This window comes from Hyla sarda, chromosome 13 (genome assembly GCF_029499605.1).
Source record: "Hyla sarda isolate aHylSar1 chromosome 13, aHylSar1.hap1, whole genome shotgun sequence".
NCBI lineage: Eukaryota > Metazoa > Chordata > Amphibia > Anura > Hylidae > Hyla > Hyla sarda.
Genome location: NC_079201.1, coordinates 29,901,556 through 29,918,586, shown reverse-complemented (window position 1 = coordinate 29,918,586; position 17,031 = coordinate 29,901,556).

Here is a 17,031-nt window from a genome sequence, read left to right as displayed (position 1 = left end):
GTGGTGTCATGAGCGGGCGTGAGCGTGATGTCACGAGCCTCCGGAGCTGCACCCAACGCTCAAAACGAACGTTGGGTGTAGCAGCAAGATCGTGGGAGTCCCTTGGATAGGGCATAAGATGTCTAGGGGCAAAGTACCCCTTTAAACCCCCCTTCTCCAATGTATTCAGGAATCTGCTTAAATAGTTAGCACTACATCAAAAATAGAAACTAAATTAGATAAATGGACAATCGATGAACGTTTTTCCTCGAAAAAAAGGGGTAATCTTCAACATAATATGTTCAGTTAAGAGCAGGAGACCGCAAAGTCAAGGCTACCACACTTAGCAAGTGTCTGTGGCAATAACTTCTGGGCAACTATTTCAAAATGAAAGTATTTTTCTTTAAAACACACAAAGCACTGTTTGTTTGCTCTAAACTGTACACACTTAGTTGCAGAGAGGTGAGAAATTTGGCCCGGAGGCAGTGAAGACTCCTGAACCAATCAGAAGTGTATAAATATAGGTATGAATAACTTCTGTATGATTTCAAGATTAATGGAGCAACGATGAGTTGTTAAAATGAATGAACAGACAGGAGAAAAGCTTTGGGAGATTGTAGACTGATTCCCGCAGCCAGAATTCCTAATGTGTAACTTCATTCTGACCTACTATGAAGTGTTATGCGACTTAATCTGACTCTACTGTGTAGGCTACAATATTGGTGTCAGTAGGGCTATCATGTTCACAAGGAGCTAAAGAGACGGCAACTCCACTTGTAAAGTGTGACAAATTCCAAACGTTTTACATTTCTGAGAAAGAAAAAAAATATATAGGGGACTGAGTACATGATAGCAAAAATATTCATCCATGTACAGATGCAAACAATCCCCAACTATTTTAGGGTGTGTGTGGTCCTGAGGACCAGTGTGGGTGGTGCAGACTCCATCATCTCACTCCTGTGTCTGTGTTTCTGGCACTTACAGGTAGGTTTGACAACCCCACTTAGTTTTTCATGTTTTTTTTGTTTTGTTTTTTACACTCTTCATATAGTAGAGTACATTCACAGCTCTGTTTTTATTTTACTTCAGATGTTATTATGACATGCAAAGATGGTAAGTGCTCTTATTTATGGTCCCCAGCCTGACTCTCATTCCTTCCTCCAAGCATTGCTTCCCATGTGATTCATAGTCCCCATCAAGGCTAACAGTCTTATTCCTTGTCCTCATGCATGGCTTCACCTTTTAATTCTGGTCCCCATTATGGATCCCCATTTCCTTCCTGGTCCCCAATATTGCTCCTTTCTCTGCATAGCTCTCCTCTTGTTCTTGGTTCCCAGCATGGCCACCCTCTCATTTGGAGTTCCCAGAATGGCTCTTACTCTCATTTCTAATCCACAGCATGGTTCCTCCTCTCATTTCTAATCCACAGCATGGCTCCTCCTCTCATTTCTAATCCACAGCATGGTTCCTCCTCTCATTTCTAGTCCACAGCATGGCTCCTCCTCTCATTTCTAGTCCACAGCATGGCTCCTCTCATTTCTAGTCCACAGCATGGCTCCTCCTCTCATTTCTAGTCCACAGCATGGCTCCTCCTCTCATTTCTAGTCCACAGCATGGCTCCTCCTCTCATTTCTAGTCAACAGCATGGCTCCTCCTCTCATTTCTAGTCCACAGCATGGCTCCTCCTCTCATTTCTAGTCCACAGCATTGCTCCTCCTCTCATTTCTAGTCCACAGCATGGCTCCTCCTCTCATTTCTAGTCCACAGCATGGCTCCTCCTCTCATTTCTAGTCCACAGCATGGCTCCTCCTCTCATTTCTAATCCACAGCATGGCTCCTCCTCTCATTTCTATTTCATAGCATGGCTCCTCCTCTCATTCTTGGGCCCCAGCATGACTCCCCTCTTGTGTAGCATAATGTAGGCTGCATCCTCCCATTCTCTGACAACCTTCCTCCTCCCTTCTTTTCAATTACGTTTAGAGGTGCTGGTTATACTCTCATTTCTTATATCTTTCTTCTTTCTCAACTCCAATCATGCAGCACAATATTGGTATCATTTTGTTTATGTCCTTTTGCAAGTCTCCTCCACCTTCTGACAAACTTAGGTGCTGCAATTTCCAGCTGTGGGGTGAAGATCTTCAAAATATATGCAACAAGAATGCTGAAAGGATTCTGGACTCTGCTGGAGGTTTGTGGGTGTAGTCCAGGGCCACAAGTTCCTTGTCTACATTTTTCCCTTACATACTGTTACTGTCTGTCCTCCAGATTCTCACTCATCTCTCTCCTGCATTAAACTTTCATTTAACTACTGAATAGCTTTCTCTAAGGATAGACCGTTCTAGGCCAAAGCTTCACCCCCTGTCTAGAAGATCCTACCGTTTTAGTGAATGGGAAATCTTTTCTAGGCCTTCGTTTAAATTTAAAGGCACAATGTAAAATCTTTTATAGTGTAAAACAGAACCAAACACAACAGGCACATAACATTCTTAACCATTCCTTTTGTTGTGGCCTAGTGGGACACTACATCTGCTTTAAAAGTTCAGTTTCCATACTCTGTTATGGTGGAAAACTTATTAACAGAAAAACGTGTTCAAGATCTGGGAAGTCTCAAGAAGTCTAAAGTTTGTGTTCTGTGCAGTGTTGTTTCTCTTCTTTGGAACAAGACATTACCATAAGTTTCTATCTAACCAAGTTAGGGTGCATTCACACCCCGTTTGGCACCTCCATGTATCTGGTAGGAGAAGCTTAAAACCACCTACCAACGTATCTGCCGGAAATAGCAGACCACGATTTTCAGTCTTGGCCAAAGAGTCAAGTCAGATACCTTAAAAAAAAACAAAAAAAAACAAAACTGAGTTAATAGGTGACTCCATTTGGGGTCTGGCGCGCTTCCAGCTCCGATATAATGACAGCCAGTTTTGAGCTTCTCCCGCCTTAACCGTGCCAAAGAGGCACCAAAACATGAAAAGAATGTACCCTTATCTCTCCAAAAGTAGTGTCAGGATACGCTATACTATTCTGAACTTTAAAGGAAAGAAAATGTGACAGGAACAAAATCCATGGCAGATCATCACAAACAAATTGTATATTTTTGAATATGTTTGGAAAAAATATGCTCAGATTGGTCGGAAAAAAAAATACTTCACTTTCACCAAAAAAACTAAAAATATATCAGCTTACAGTTGGAGCCATAAAGTCCTAGGTTTTTATATTGTTAATCTACACTTATTAGAACTCTGTTTTTCACACTTCCTGACATCTAATCCTAGCAGGGGCATAACTATAGGGGGTGTGGAGGTAGCAGTCACACCAGGTCCCTTGTGCCTAAGGAGGCCCCAAAGCGCAGCTGTACGATAAGAGACCAGCATAATAATTGGAACAATGTAGCAAAGAAGAAAGCGTGGAGGCATTCGGTTCAGTCTGCAGGATTTATTCAGCACAGGTGAAATGTACGGCAACAATTGTTTCGCTACTACGAAGCTTTTTCACAGCCTGATTTCATTCCAAAAACCCGCCCCTTAAGTATCCTATGTCATACAATTAACTTTATTAACGCATGATAGAGCTAACACAGCTCCAAATAGAATGCAACAAACAATTGTGATTAAAATAAGTATTAAACAGTAGAGTGGGTTTCAAGGCAGCATTACAGGTAATACCCTTCAATGTATAACAGTAACATTAACTTTATCAATATCGAACAAAACTATTCAGGTCACTTCGTTCATTGAATCCTAACGGACCCAGTGCTTCAGATCTTAGAATTAATTCGGTCTCACGTCTTAACAGCTCCAGATTACGATCTCCTCCTTTTGTTAAAGTGGGTCCATACGGATCAGATCACAAAATTTCATATGTTTTGAGTCACCTCCGTTACAATCTAACATATGTTTGACAAGTCTGGGAGACCCCACTCCAGTTATCGGCGAGCGTACATGCTCGCTGAAACGTTTACGCATCGGACGGTATGTCTTGCCAATATTATATCTGCCGCAATCACAAATGATCGCATAAACAACATAACATGTATGACAGGTAAAGAAATCATTAGTTATGTGTGTATGCTGTCCTAGCTGGATGGATGAGCCAGGGATCAATTGGCTACGGAATCAGCGACTACCACATCTGTGCTTACCTGGCCTAGTCGATCTCTGGAGCCAATTCTCCATCCATTTGACATGGGGCTATGTCTGAAGATAAAGGAGAACCCCTCCCTCTCTTTACTACCCCTTTGTCTACCAGAAGAATACAGAAATTGATTACGGTCTCTTTTCAATGTTTTTTCAAAAGCTTGATTAACCCCTTAAGGACCCAGGCCATACAGGTACGCCCTGGTGTCCTGGGACTTAAGGACTCAGGGCGTACCTGTACCCCCGTGGGAATTCCGCTCCCCGCCGCATGCCGGGCGGGGACCGGACCAGGATGCATGCTTAACTCATTCAGCAGGCACCCCGTGCAAACCTCTGGGGGGCTCTTGAGACCCCGGAGTGGGGCCCCCGGAACAGAGACAGCGGCGGAAGGATGATAGGCAGGACGTGCGCAGCAGACAGGAGGTAAGGCTATGCCTCCTGCTGTTGCTTAGCAACAACTCCCAGCATGCGCAAAAGGGCATGCTGGGAGTTGTTGTAATGCCCAGCATGCCCTTTGGTAGTTTGTGCATGCTGGGGGTTGTAGTTATGAAAAAGTGTGCCAGCAATTGCATAACTACAACCCCCAGCATGCACAAACTACCAAAGGGCATGCTGGGAGTTGCAGTAGTGTGCCTCCAGCTGTTGCATAACTACAAGTCCCAACATGCCCTTCGGCTGTCCATGCATGCTGGAGGTTGTAGCTTTTGCAACAGCTGAGGGCACACTGGTTGCAAAACACAGAGTTTGTTGCCTAAGTGTTTCACAACCAGTGTTCCTCCAGCTGTTGAAAACTACAACTCCCAGCATGCACTACTGCGAGTTGTAGTTTTGCAAAACACTGAGTTAAGTAACAAACTCTCAGTGTTTTTCAACCAGTGTGCCTCCAGCTGTTTCATAACTACAACCCATCATGCACGGACAGCCAAAGAGCATGTTGGGAGTTGTCGTTTTGCAACAGCTGGAGGTTTGACCCCCCATCCCCCCTAACATGTAAATGTACAGGGTATATTCACACGGGCGGGGGTTTACAGTGAGTTTCTCGCTGCAAGTTTGAGATGCAGCAAATTTTCCGCTGCAGCTCAAACTCCCGACCGTTTGACCGTGTGAATGTACCCTAAAAGCACTACACTACACTAACACAAAATAAAGGGTAAGACACTACATATAACCATACCCCTACACAGTTAGTCCCCTCCCCCCCCCCCCCCCAATAAAAATTAAAAACATCTGGTACGGCACTGTTTCCAAAATGGAGCCTCCAGCTGTTGCAAAACAACAACTCCCAGTATTGCCGGACAGCCATTCACTGTTCAAGCATGCTGGTAGTTTTGCAACAGCTGGAGGCACCCTGTTTGGGAAACACTGCCACAGGGTAATTTTGGTATCGGAGGCAAGTCTAATTCTTGCATCCGAGTCAGTCCCTATGCAAATCCCAAATTAAGGCCTCAAAATGGGCATGACACTCTCTCACTTTGGAGCCCTGTCATATTTCAAGGCAACAGTTGAGGGTCACATATGTGGTATTTCCGTACTCAGGAGAAATTGCCTAACAAATTTTGCAGGGCTTTTTCTCCTTTCAGCCCTTATGAAAAGGTAAAGTTGGGGTCTACTCCAGCATGTTATTGTAAAAAATGTTTATTTTTTTTTAAATAACTATGCTGGTGTTGCCCCATACTTTTCATTTTCACAAGAGGTAAAAGGAAAAAAGACCCCCTAAAATTTGTAACACAATTTCTCCTGAGTACGGAAATACTCCATATGTGGACGTAAAATGCTCTGCGGGCGCACAACAAGGCTCAGGAGTGAGAGCGCACCATGTACATTTGAGGGGATTTGCACAGGGGTGGCTGATCGTTAACAGCAGTTCTGACATAAACACACACAAAAAAAAAGAAAACACCCACATGTGACCCCATTTTGGAAACTCCACCCCTCACGGAACGTAAAAAGGGATATAGTGAGCCTTAACACCCCACAAGTGTTTGAAGAATTTTTGTTAAATTTCGATGTGAAAATAATTTTTTTTAATTTTTTCACTAAAATGATGGTGTGATCCAAAATGTTTCATTTTCACAAGGGGTAATAGGAATAAAGCCCCCCAAAACTTGTAACACCATTTCTTATGAGTATATAAATACCCCATGTGTGGACGTAAAGTGCTCTGCGGCGCACTACAATGCTCAGAAAAGAAGGAGCGCCGTTGGGCTTTTGGAGAGAGAATTTGTCTGGAATTGAAGGCTATGTGCATTTACAAAGCCCCCATGGTGCCAGAACAGTGGACCCCCCAACATGTGACCCTATTTTGGAAACTACACCCCTCAAGGAATGTAATAAGGGGTGCAGTGAGCATTTACACCCCACTGGTATCTGACAGGTATTTTGAACAGTGGTCCATGAAAATGAAAAATTTTATTTTTCATTTGCACAGCCCACTGTTCCAAAAATCTGTCAAACACCAGTGGTGTGTAAATACTCACACATTTTGGAAACGAGACCCCTCAAGGAATGTAATAAGGGGTGCCCTTATTACATTCCTTGAGGGGTGTCGTTTCCAAAATGGGGTCACATGTGGGGGGTCCACTGTTCTGGCACCATGGGGGCTTTGTAAACATACATGGCCCAAGACTTCCATTCCAAACAAATTCTCTCTCCAAAAGCCCAATGGCGCACCTTCTCTTCTGAGCTTTGTAGTTCGCCTGCAGAGCACTTTACATCCACATATGGGGTATTTCCATACTCAGAAGATATGGGGTTACAAATTTTGGGAGGCTTTTTCTCCCATTACCCCTCATGAAAATGAAAAAATGTGGGGTAACACCAGCATTTTAGTGAAAAAAATAAAATTTTTCATTTTCATGTCCAACTTTGAGGGGTGTTGTTTCCCAAATAGTATGCCATGTGGGCCTTTTTTTTTGTTGTTCTGGCCCCATAAGGACTTACTAAATGCGACATGCCCCCCAAAAACCATTTCAGCAAAATTTGCTTTCAAAAAGCCAAATGTGATTCCTTCTCTTCTGAGCATTGTAGTGCGCCCGCAGTGCCCTTGATGTCCACACATGGGGTATTTCTATACTCAGAAGAAATGGGGTTACAACTATTTGGGGCATTTTCTCCTATTACCTTTTGTAAAAATTGTAAATTTGGGGGAAAAAATGCATTTTAGCTGAAAAAAATTTTTTATTTACACATCTGACTTTGCCCAAAAGTCGTCAAACACCTGTGAGGTGTTAAGGCTCAATGGACCCCTTGTTATGTGCCATGTGGGGGCTTCCTAAATATGACATGCCCCCCAAAAACCATTTCAGCAAAATTCACTCTCCAAAATCCCATTGTTTCTCTTTCTCTTCTGAGCCCTCTAGTGCACCCACAGTGCACTTTACATACACATATGAGGCATTTTCTTACTCGAGAGAAATTGGGTTACACATTTTGGGGGGGATTTTTCTTCATTTACTCCTTTATCTCCTCTCTGGGAGCTTCGGCATTACGGACACGGAAACCTGGGACTTCCGTGATTGTGACATCATGCCACGCCCCCTCAATTCATCTCTAAGGGCCCCTCCCTTAGTGTGATACAGCTGGTACATAGCTGCCAGATGCCTGATAAAGCGGAAGTTCCGCGAAATGCGTTGCATTGTGGGTAATAAAAACCTTCTGTACTGAGAAGATTCCCAGCTCCTGCTTTATCCTACCCATTTTCCCGGAGATTTGGAGTAGGTTATTGCTGTTGATGTGGTTTAGAACAGCTGCAGGGTCTCTTATCCTCACTCGGTATATTTTGACACCAACATTGTACTTGGACTGTACAACCAACCTCGGTGAGCACCAGTTTATCTGAATTATTTTAACAGTTCCTTACGATATCACACCACGGAGCGCTGCTCTTCTTTTGTTTTCCTTTTGTTTTCAGATCAATATGTCTACTCTACGTAAATGCTGCAAAAAGAAATTGACCACATTTCTAAACAGTTTTAAAATAATACAAAGCCCTTTACTGAAGTCAAGAAAATGACATTTGAAACAAAAAAGACTGCCTCAGTGGGGTGCAACCAAAATAATACATTGGGGTCGATATTCAAAAACTACTGCCATTTCTGTTCCACCGATATTAATCACACTTTTTTTTTTTATCATGACATTTTCAATGGTCTCTTGTAAGATATGTGAGAGTTCATTTTTGTGCAACTTTAGTTTTTTGGGGGGTTTTTTTGGACCAAAATTGCTCATTTAGGCAAAAAAATTATGATTTCTGCCATCTTAAATTTTTTGCAACACAATTGCTGAGTTTGGTGCCAAAATCAGGGAATCCTGAGAAATTCTGGCAGAAGCATCTCACATAATATTCCATGATCACCAGTGCTCATACAAGCGATAACTGTATAAATACATGTCCAGGGGTTAAATGTGAGTGCAGATTCAGTGACCGTGAAAAAAAACTAAAAAAAATATAATTTTTTTTATTAACATTTTCCAATATAATTTATTTTTCAATAATTGGTTAAATAAAATCTCCCCCCCCCCTCCCCACTTAAAAAAAAAATGCAACCAATTTTGTGATTTTTTTACACTAGCAAAGAGCTGGTGTGAAATTTTTTTATGTAAAATGGACCCGTTGAAAATATTATGTAAAACATGAAATTTACAAAACCACGTCCACTTTTGCTGCAACGCCCACCTTATATGCTGCAACGTCCATCTCTTCCTATACAGCCCAGAGTGTCTCGGACTGGAATAGACCACTTCCAGGTAGTATAAAGACAAACGAGATGGTCCAGCACTTGTATCGATGAAATGAAGAGGATTTATTGCACAGAATAAGGTACAGACAAGGGGACGTGTTTCGGCCACTAGTTCAAAGCCATACTAAGGCTTACTAAGGCTGTAAACTAGCAGCCGAAACGCGTCACCTTGTCTGTACCTTATTCTGTGCAATAAATCCTCATCATTTCACCGACACAAGGGCTGGACCATCTCGTTTGTCTTTATAGTGTAAACCGTGGATCATTCTCCTGTAAAACACTTTGAATATCTGATGGAGACTTTTTCACGGTAAAATTTTGGTGCGAAATGCAAAATTTTGGACGTGAAGAGATTTGAATGTGACCCCCATTGTCTGTGTAAGCGCTCATGTTAGCACAGGATGTGTTAGAACTCAGAAACCATCTTGACAATTATCAGGCATGGTAGGAATACGGATAGGTGGCACCACTTCTTAAAATGTGCATGGGATGCACTTGGACTTTCCAGCATCACATGGACCCGAAGCACAAGGCCAAGTTGACCTTCCAGTGGTTACAGCAGAAAAAGTTGAAAGTTCTTGAGTGGTCATCTCAATCACCTGACTTCATATCATTGCATATCAATATCATTTTTTATCATGTGGAGATTTCAAACGTGTGATTTATGCAAGATGATCAGAAGACTTTGCATGACCTGGGGGCAATTTGTGAAGATGAATGGGCCATCACATTAATGTAAAGAGGGGAGCTCATATTAATGCTCACTAAAATTTTATGGCAGCCGGAAGCGTTTCTCATTCACAGTAGTTTCAGTGAGAACTGGCTCACTGCTGTATTATGTGAGAAACGCTTCCCACTGCCTTCAAATCCAATGAGTAGTAATGTGAGCCCCCCTCTTTACATCAGTAGTCTGGTCCTCAGCAGACAGGAGGGGAGGGGTCGCATGGACGGAGCAGACTGCTTTCAGAGATTGTGACCTGACACCACAGCTACAAGCCAGACAGCTCAGCTGATATGGATAGATCTCTGCCCTATGGCTAATAACATTATATTAGTAAGTTATTTTATTATACTTTTTGACTCAATTAACATTTTTTTTTATTTTTTTTGCTGGACAACCCGTTTAACTTTATTTAGACTGGTAATAACAAAAAAAAAAGAGGGGCACAAAGTACTGACCTATGGTCCAACCTTGTCTCTGGTATACAGAGAAATACAAGTAATACCCAAGAAAATTACACAGAGACATAAAATTGTGAAAAAGTATATATAGTCTTTATTATTAGTGACTGATTTTTAAAAACAGAATTTTAAAAGGAACGACAGTGGACAGACTACTAAGGCATCTGGATGAGGGACAGAAGCAAAACTGGGCTACAGAACATCAATAAGAAATGGGAGATAATGAAGTGACCCCCATCCGGGTGTATATACATGTAAAAGGTATAGGCTGTACAGAAATATACTAGCAATTAAATACCAACATATGTAAACATATACACTCAGGATAACTATATAGATGTAAATCCCGTATTGCACAATGCCCAGGGAGAAAAAATATGACCGCACCACGGAACAAAATAAAGTATGCAATTATGAGAGTGGTAAAAGGGTGAAAGAGTAAAGAGTCCCAGGAACCGGGATTAAACCATGCACCAATGTTCAGCAATCACCAAGGTCCTGGAAAATATGACTCAAATATTAATCAACCATCTCACATCACAAGGGCATACAGCGGACATCTTACCCTAATGCAGAACGCCAACCCTACAACGTTGTTTCGCAACAAGCTTCCTCAGGGAGTACGGCAGTAGCAGTCAATCAGTGCAGACTGTTGGGGGGGTAAATCAGCTACTCGGCGGTGTGGCAGTTTTTCATCAAGCATCCGGGGAGGTTAACCTGGCCACATGCAAGAAGTGTCAGCAGAAGGTGAAGCGTGGCCAGGGTCTCAATGTTGGCACCACAGCCCTTCATCAACATATGCAGCTCACCATAAAGCGGCCTGGGAGAACCGTGGCTCCGATGTGGGGGTCCAGTTTCCACATCACCCAGTGGCACGCCGCTCCCTCTTTCAGCCAGCAAAGGCTCCACCACCTCAGCCGAAGGGAACTGTGTGTCATACCCTCCTTCTTTCGCTAGAGATGCTCCTGCTCCTCCTACTTCAAGTCAGTCTTTCCGCTAGCAATCCATCGGCAAAGCCATGTCCAAAAGACAGCAGTATGCTCCCACTCATCCAACGGCGCACAAGTTGAATGTGCTCCTGTCCAAGTTGCTGGTGCTGCAGTCCCTCCCTTTTCAAGTGGTGGACTCTGCACCTTTCAGAGAACTAATGACTTGTGCCGAGCCGAGGTGGAGAGTACCAAGCCGTCATTTCTTTGCGATGAAGGCAGTACCAGCATTGCACAATTTTATGGAACAGAAGGTGGACCAGTCCTCGAGCCTGTCAGTGTGTACCAAAGTGCACGGCAGCGCTGACGTGAGGAGATGTAACTACGGTCATGGACAATACATGTCCTTTATGGCACACTGGGTAAATGTGGTTCCTGCACAGCCACAACAGAAACTTGGACAGGTCACACCGCTTTCGCCTCCACGCTCTCAGGCCGTTGGTCCTGTTACAGTGTGCGACTCCGCCTCCTCATCCTCCACCGTGTCCTCAGCCTCCACTTCATGGAAAAGTCTTAGTGCCCCTCCAGCATACTATAGGGCACGGCAGTGTCACGCTGTTCTTCACATGGTTTGCCTTGGAAAACTGAGTCACACAGGAGAGGAACTGCTTAAAGTGATTCATCAAGAAATTGAATCATGACTTACTCCACAAAAACTGAAATGGGAACCATGGTGACCGACAATTGGAAGAACATCTTGTCTGCGCTGCGACAAGTAAGCCTGAGCCATGCGCCCTGCATGGCACACGTGTTCAATCTGGTTGTCAAGCTGTTCTTGAAGTGTTCCCCCCCCCCATCTGCAAGATATCCTAACAATGTCAGGAGTAAGGGATGAATGACGTCATTCCACTGCTTCTTCTCCTACAACAGGTGTTGGAAACGAGGGCTGGTCAGGGGACTGGAGATGTATGACAACAACCAGGAAAAAGTAATCACTGACAATGAGCGCACACCACCAAAGTTATAATGGAAAAATATATAATATCTTTATTTCATGCACATATCAACAAAGCAATAGAAAAAGAGACTTGTTAAAAACAGTTAAAAATAGCTCAATACAGAGCATAGCACAACTCTGGGGAAGGGCCATGAACCCCTTCCTACAGATAAGTGACCCCGTCCACAATACACAGTTGTTATATAGGTGACAGAAAGATATATAATATATTACATTAATAACACTATGTGACAACACCCCTGAGGAAGTCGCTCTGCGATGGAACGCATGGGGTTCTGGCATGACCCCGTCCCTGGATGTCCATTTCTGTCCTTTGCCTAAGTATCAGATAGCATTGCTGTTATTGCATGGAATATTTTTCTTTTTCTGATTTAGGGACAGGATTGATGGTTGTGACATAGTGTTATTAATGTCATATATTATATATCTTTATGTCACCTATATAACAACTGTGTATTGTGGACGGGGTCACTTATCTGTGGGAAGGAGTTCATTGCCCTTCCCTAGAGTTGTGCTATGCTCTGTATTGAGCTATTTTTAACTGTTTTTAACAAGTCTCTTTTTCTATGGCTTTGTTGATATGTGCATGAAATAAAGATATTATATATTTTTCCATTATAACTTTGGTGGTGTGCGCTCATTGTCAGTGATTACTTTTTCCTAGTTGTTGTCATATGTGTCTCCTTCACTGGAGCTGCACCCCCTAGTTTTGTGCACATTTTTATATAGATTAGTTGAGCCCCCTTTATCATATTGTTGGGACTGGAGACGTGGTGCTTACATCTCGAGGTCACATGAGCCCTGTGGGGGCTGAACTGGAAGGGGAGGGGCACAGTGGAGCACAGGCAAGGATTTGCGAAATGGGTGGTTTTTATATTCATCTGACAGGAGGGGAGGAGCAGGCTGTGGAGCTATAGGTTTATGAGGAAGATGAGACAGAGGACCCAGTCACACCGTGGCCATGTGGTCTCCTCATGCTGCTGGCACATTAAATTAAACTTTATCTTAATCTATTTTAAATCTTCCATTTAAATTTTAGAAAATATCTTTAATTTGTTCAATTGTGAGGCCCTATGAGACGTCAGGCTGTCGCCACCTACAGGCTGGGTCATTCTGCCACATTATGGTCTCCTCATGCTGCTGCCACCTCCAGGCTGTGTCATTGTGCCACCACATGGTTTCCTCATGCTGTTGGCACATTAAATTAAACTTATAAAATTTTAATCTATATAAAATGTTCATTTAAAATTTTACAAAATATCTTTAATCTTTTCAATTGTGAGGCCCTATGGTCCCATTGGGCTGCTGACACCTCTAGGCTATGTCTTTGTACAGCCATGTAACTCCTTGTTATATTGGGTTTTGTGGTCATACAGTATTAGTTGAAAGTAAACGCTTTGGGCACCTGGGACATTAAACTTGCGAATCTAATCAAAATCTTCAATTTACATTTTAAAAATTCTTGTGAGGCCCTATGGTCGTCATCATATATTACCTGTGGAATTGCCACAAGAATCCAATAAAACAGGTTGTAGCGATAACAATGAACTATAAATGAAACATTCGCACTGTCACAGTCGGGGGGGGGGGGGGGGGCGCTGAGAGGCTGGGGCTGGGACAGGTGGTAGCTGGCCTTGCGGGGGACCGCCAGCTCGATTTTAAGATACAAGTAGTAGCTTTTTCACTGCAGCCACTTCTAGCTTTATGCACCCACTTATCCAATGGCACAGAAGCTGAATGTGCTCCTGTCCAAGTTGCTGGTACTGCAGTCCCTTCCTTTTTAAGTGGACACTCACAGCATGGGTTGTGCGCTGAGAGGCAGGGGCTGGGACAGGTGGTAGCTGGCCTCGTGGCAGACTGCCAGCTCTATTTTAAAATACAACTAGGAGCTTTGCCATAGTTTACACTGCAGCAATTATAACTATTGGAGCTGGAATTACCACGGCTGCTGGCACCAGACTTGCCTTTCAATGAGTTCTCAAAAAAGGATTTAAAGGGGTTCTCCGGTGCTTACACATCTTTTCCCCTATCCAAAGGATAGGGGATAAGATGCCTGATCGCGGGAGTCCTGCCGCTGGGGACCCCCGGGATCTTGCACGCGGCACCCCCTTTGTAATCAGTCCCCAGAGCGTGTTCCCTCCGGGTCTGATTACAGGCGACCACCGGGCTTGCATTGAGGGGCGGAGCGTGACATCACACGGGGGCGGAGGCATGACGTCACACGCCGCCGGCCCGGTGGTCGCCTGTAATCAGATCCGGAGCGAACGCGCTCCGGGGACTGATTACCAATGGGGTGCCGCATGCAAGATCCCGGGGGTCCCCAGCGGCGGAACTCCCGCGCTCAGACATCATTTGGATAGGGGAAAAGATGTGTAAGCACCGGAGAACCCCTTTAAAGTTTGCTTATTCCAATTACCAGTCTCTGTCATTGTGCCGCCATGTGATCTCCTCATGCTGATGGCATATTAAACTTGTGAATCTATTCAAAATCTTGTATTTAAATTTAAAAAAATCGATGTAATCTTTTTAAGACTGAGGCCCCATGGTCGTCGTCATATATTACTTCTGGAATTACCACAAGAATCCAATGAAACAGGTTGGAGCAATAACAATGAACCATAACTGATTAAATGAAACATTCACAGTTCCACACAGAGTAAGACATTTGGGGGGTGCTAAGAGGCAGGGGCTGGAACAGGTGGTAGCTCGCCTTGCGGCGGACCGCCAGCTCGAAGCTCACCAGAAAAGGATTACATTTTTTTAAATAAATTCAAATTAAATTAAATAAAAATTATATTAAAAAACCTCTTTAACCTATCTAATTGTGATGCCATATGGTCTCCCCACTCTGCAACCACATCCAGACGCTCTACAGCAGTGATTCTAATAGAACTGCATGTAATCTGTATGTCATACTGACTAATAATATTATTTCACTAACACAGCACACTCCCTATGAGTGTTACGACAAGGCAAAGTGTTCTACACCCCTATAGAGGCTCTCTGTAGCCCTGAAATAGCCGTGTTTAATAGCCATTTGCCGTAAATAAATTCGGACCGAAACAAATTTTTTGCCGAAAATCTGCACAATCGTCCGAATCTAATTTTAAAAAAATTCCCTCATCTTTAAATACTATCATACTGTTATTATTTAAAAACCACTATACAGAAACCAATAACAGCACTATACAAGTGACAAATAATTGCACCACACATGACCACTACCATTACCACCATATAGACGGGATAATACCACCATAGTGATACTAAATAAAAAACAGTCTTATAAACAGACTTATATCCCCTACACAGTGACCATTTAATGGTTACCCCAGCTCTTCACGTAGTAATTACAGTGCAGTTCACATAGTGACTCAAAGGGGCATCTTTGTTTTTGTAAAGCCGTTCTCTTTCCTTTTTTTCTCCGTCTTGCTCAACCCGTCATGAAAATTTTTCGAACCATTACTCGTCCCAACATAATCTGTCAGAAAAACATTTTAAACTCGCACATTTCCAGCACATTTCCCAACTTTTTCCTACCCTCATTGCCCCACATAGTGCAGGTAGATAATGCCAGCAGGAAATTAGATAATGCCGGTAGGTAGATAGTGTTGATAGCTGGATTATGTTGGTAGGTGTAATGCCGGTAGGTGGAAAGTGCCAGTAGGAAGAGGCGGTGGGTAGATAGTGTAGGTAGATAATGTTAGTAGTTACATAGTGCTAATGTAGGTAGATAGTAAAAGTAGATAGGTAGATAGAGCAGGTAGGTGTACAGGCAGTCAGATGTGCAGGCAGGTAGGTAGATCGTGAAGGTAGGTAGGTAGATAGGCATGAATGGAGATAGGTAGGTAGATACGTGTGCAGGAAAGTTGGTAGGCAGGTGTGCAGGCAGGTAGGAAGATAGGTATGTAGGCAGGTAGGTAGGTATATAGGTGTGCAGGTAGATAGATAGGTGTGCAGGTAGATAGGTGTGCAGATAGGTAGGTAGATAACTGTACAAGCTGGTAGGTAGATAGGTGTGCAGGCAGTTAGGTAGGTGTTCACGTAGGTAGATAGGTCTTAAGGCAAATAGGTAGATGTGCAGGAAGGTAGTGAGGTTTGCAGGCAGATAGGTAAACAGTAGATAGTGGCATTGAGGTAAGTAAGTAACACAAAGTGTTGGCAGGCAGGCAGGCAGGCAGGCATAATCCATTACCCCCTCCAAAAAGCGTGCTAAGTAAGCAGAGTGCTAACTGGGTACAGTAGAGGAGTGGGGATTCATGTTCTCCGCTCCTGTACAGGGAGCCTTAGGTTTGCGCCAGCCCTGGATCCCTTGTACATGCGCTGTATCCATACAAAGCCTAACAGTATTAAGTCAGTAATGCTGTTTAAGACTTGCAGGATTCCTCTCTAATTACTATGGGGATTCACAGATTTACAAGTCGGGAAAGTTTTCTGACCAGCTTTTTCTAGGTGGAAATTTCCAGCCATTTATTCACAGGATTTTCTGTGAATTTCAATAGTAAATAAGTTGGGTTGTGAAACCACACCCCTTTTCAGGTCACCCACACCCCCTTTCCTGACGATCACGCCCCTTTTCCAGGGTTGTCGGGTTTGAAGGTTTATTTTGCCACAATGCGCCAAAAATTTGTAGAGCAATAAGCCAAATTGTGTCACACAACCTGACAAAATCAGTCGGGTTCACAATAGTAAATCAGGGCCATTTACTGCAATGCAGCACAATCTCACTAGTCAGTGCAAGATCATGCTAGTTAGAATAAGGATTCTGCAATGGTACAGCACAAGGCAGTATTATTATATGTCCTTTTGATATATATATATATAATCAGCAATCCCGTTACGGTGGAGAAAATTCAATGTTTGACCAAATATAGTAGCCAATATTTATGCTGATCATTTTGTGTGGCCCATGAATTCTCTTAAAAATACCTAAATGGCCATTGGCAGAATAAAGGCTTCCCACCCCTGCTCTTAGGCCTCTAGTGACTATTTAATTATTACTAGAGACTGTAGGGTTTTCATCTGCAGTACGTCAGTGACCTCTAGAGGCTACATAG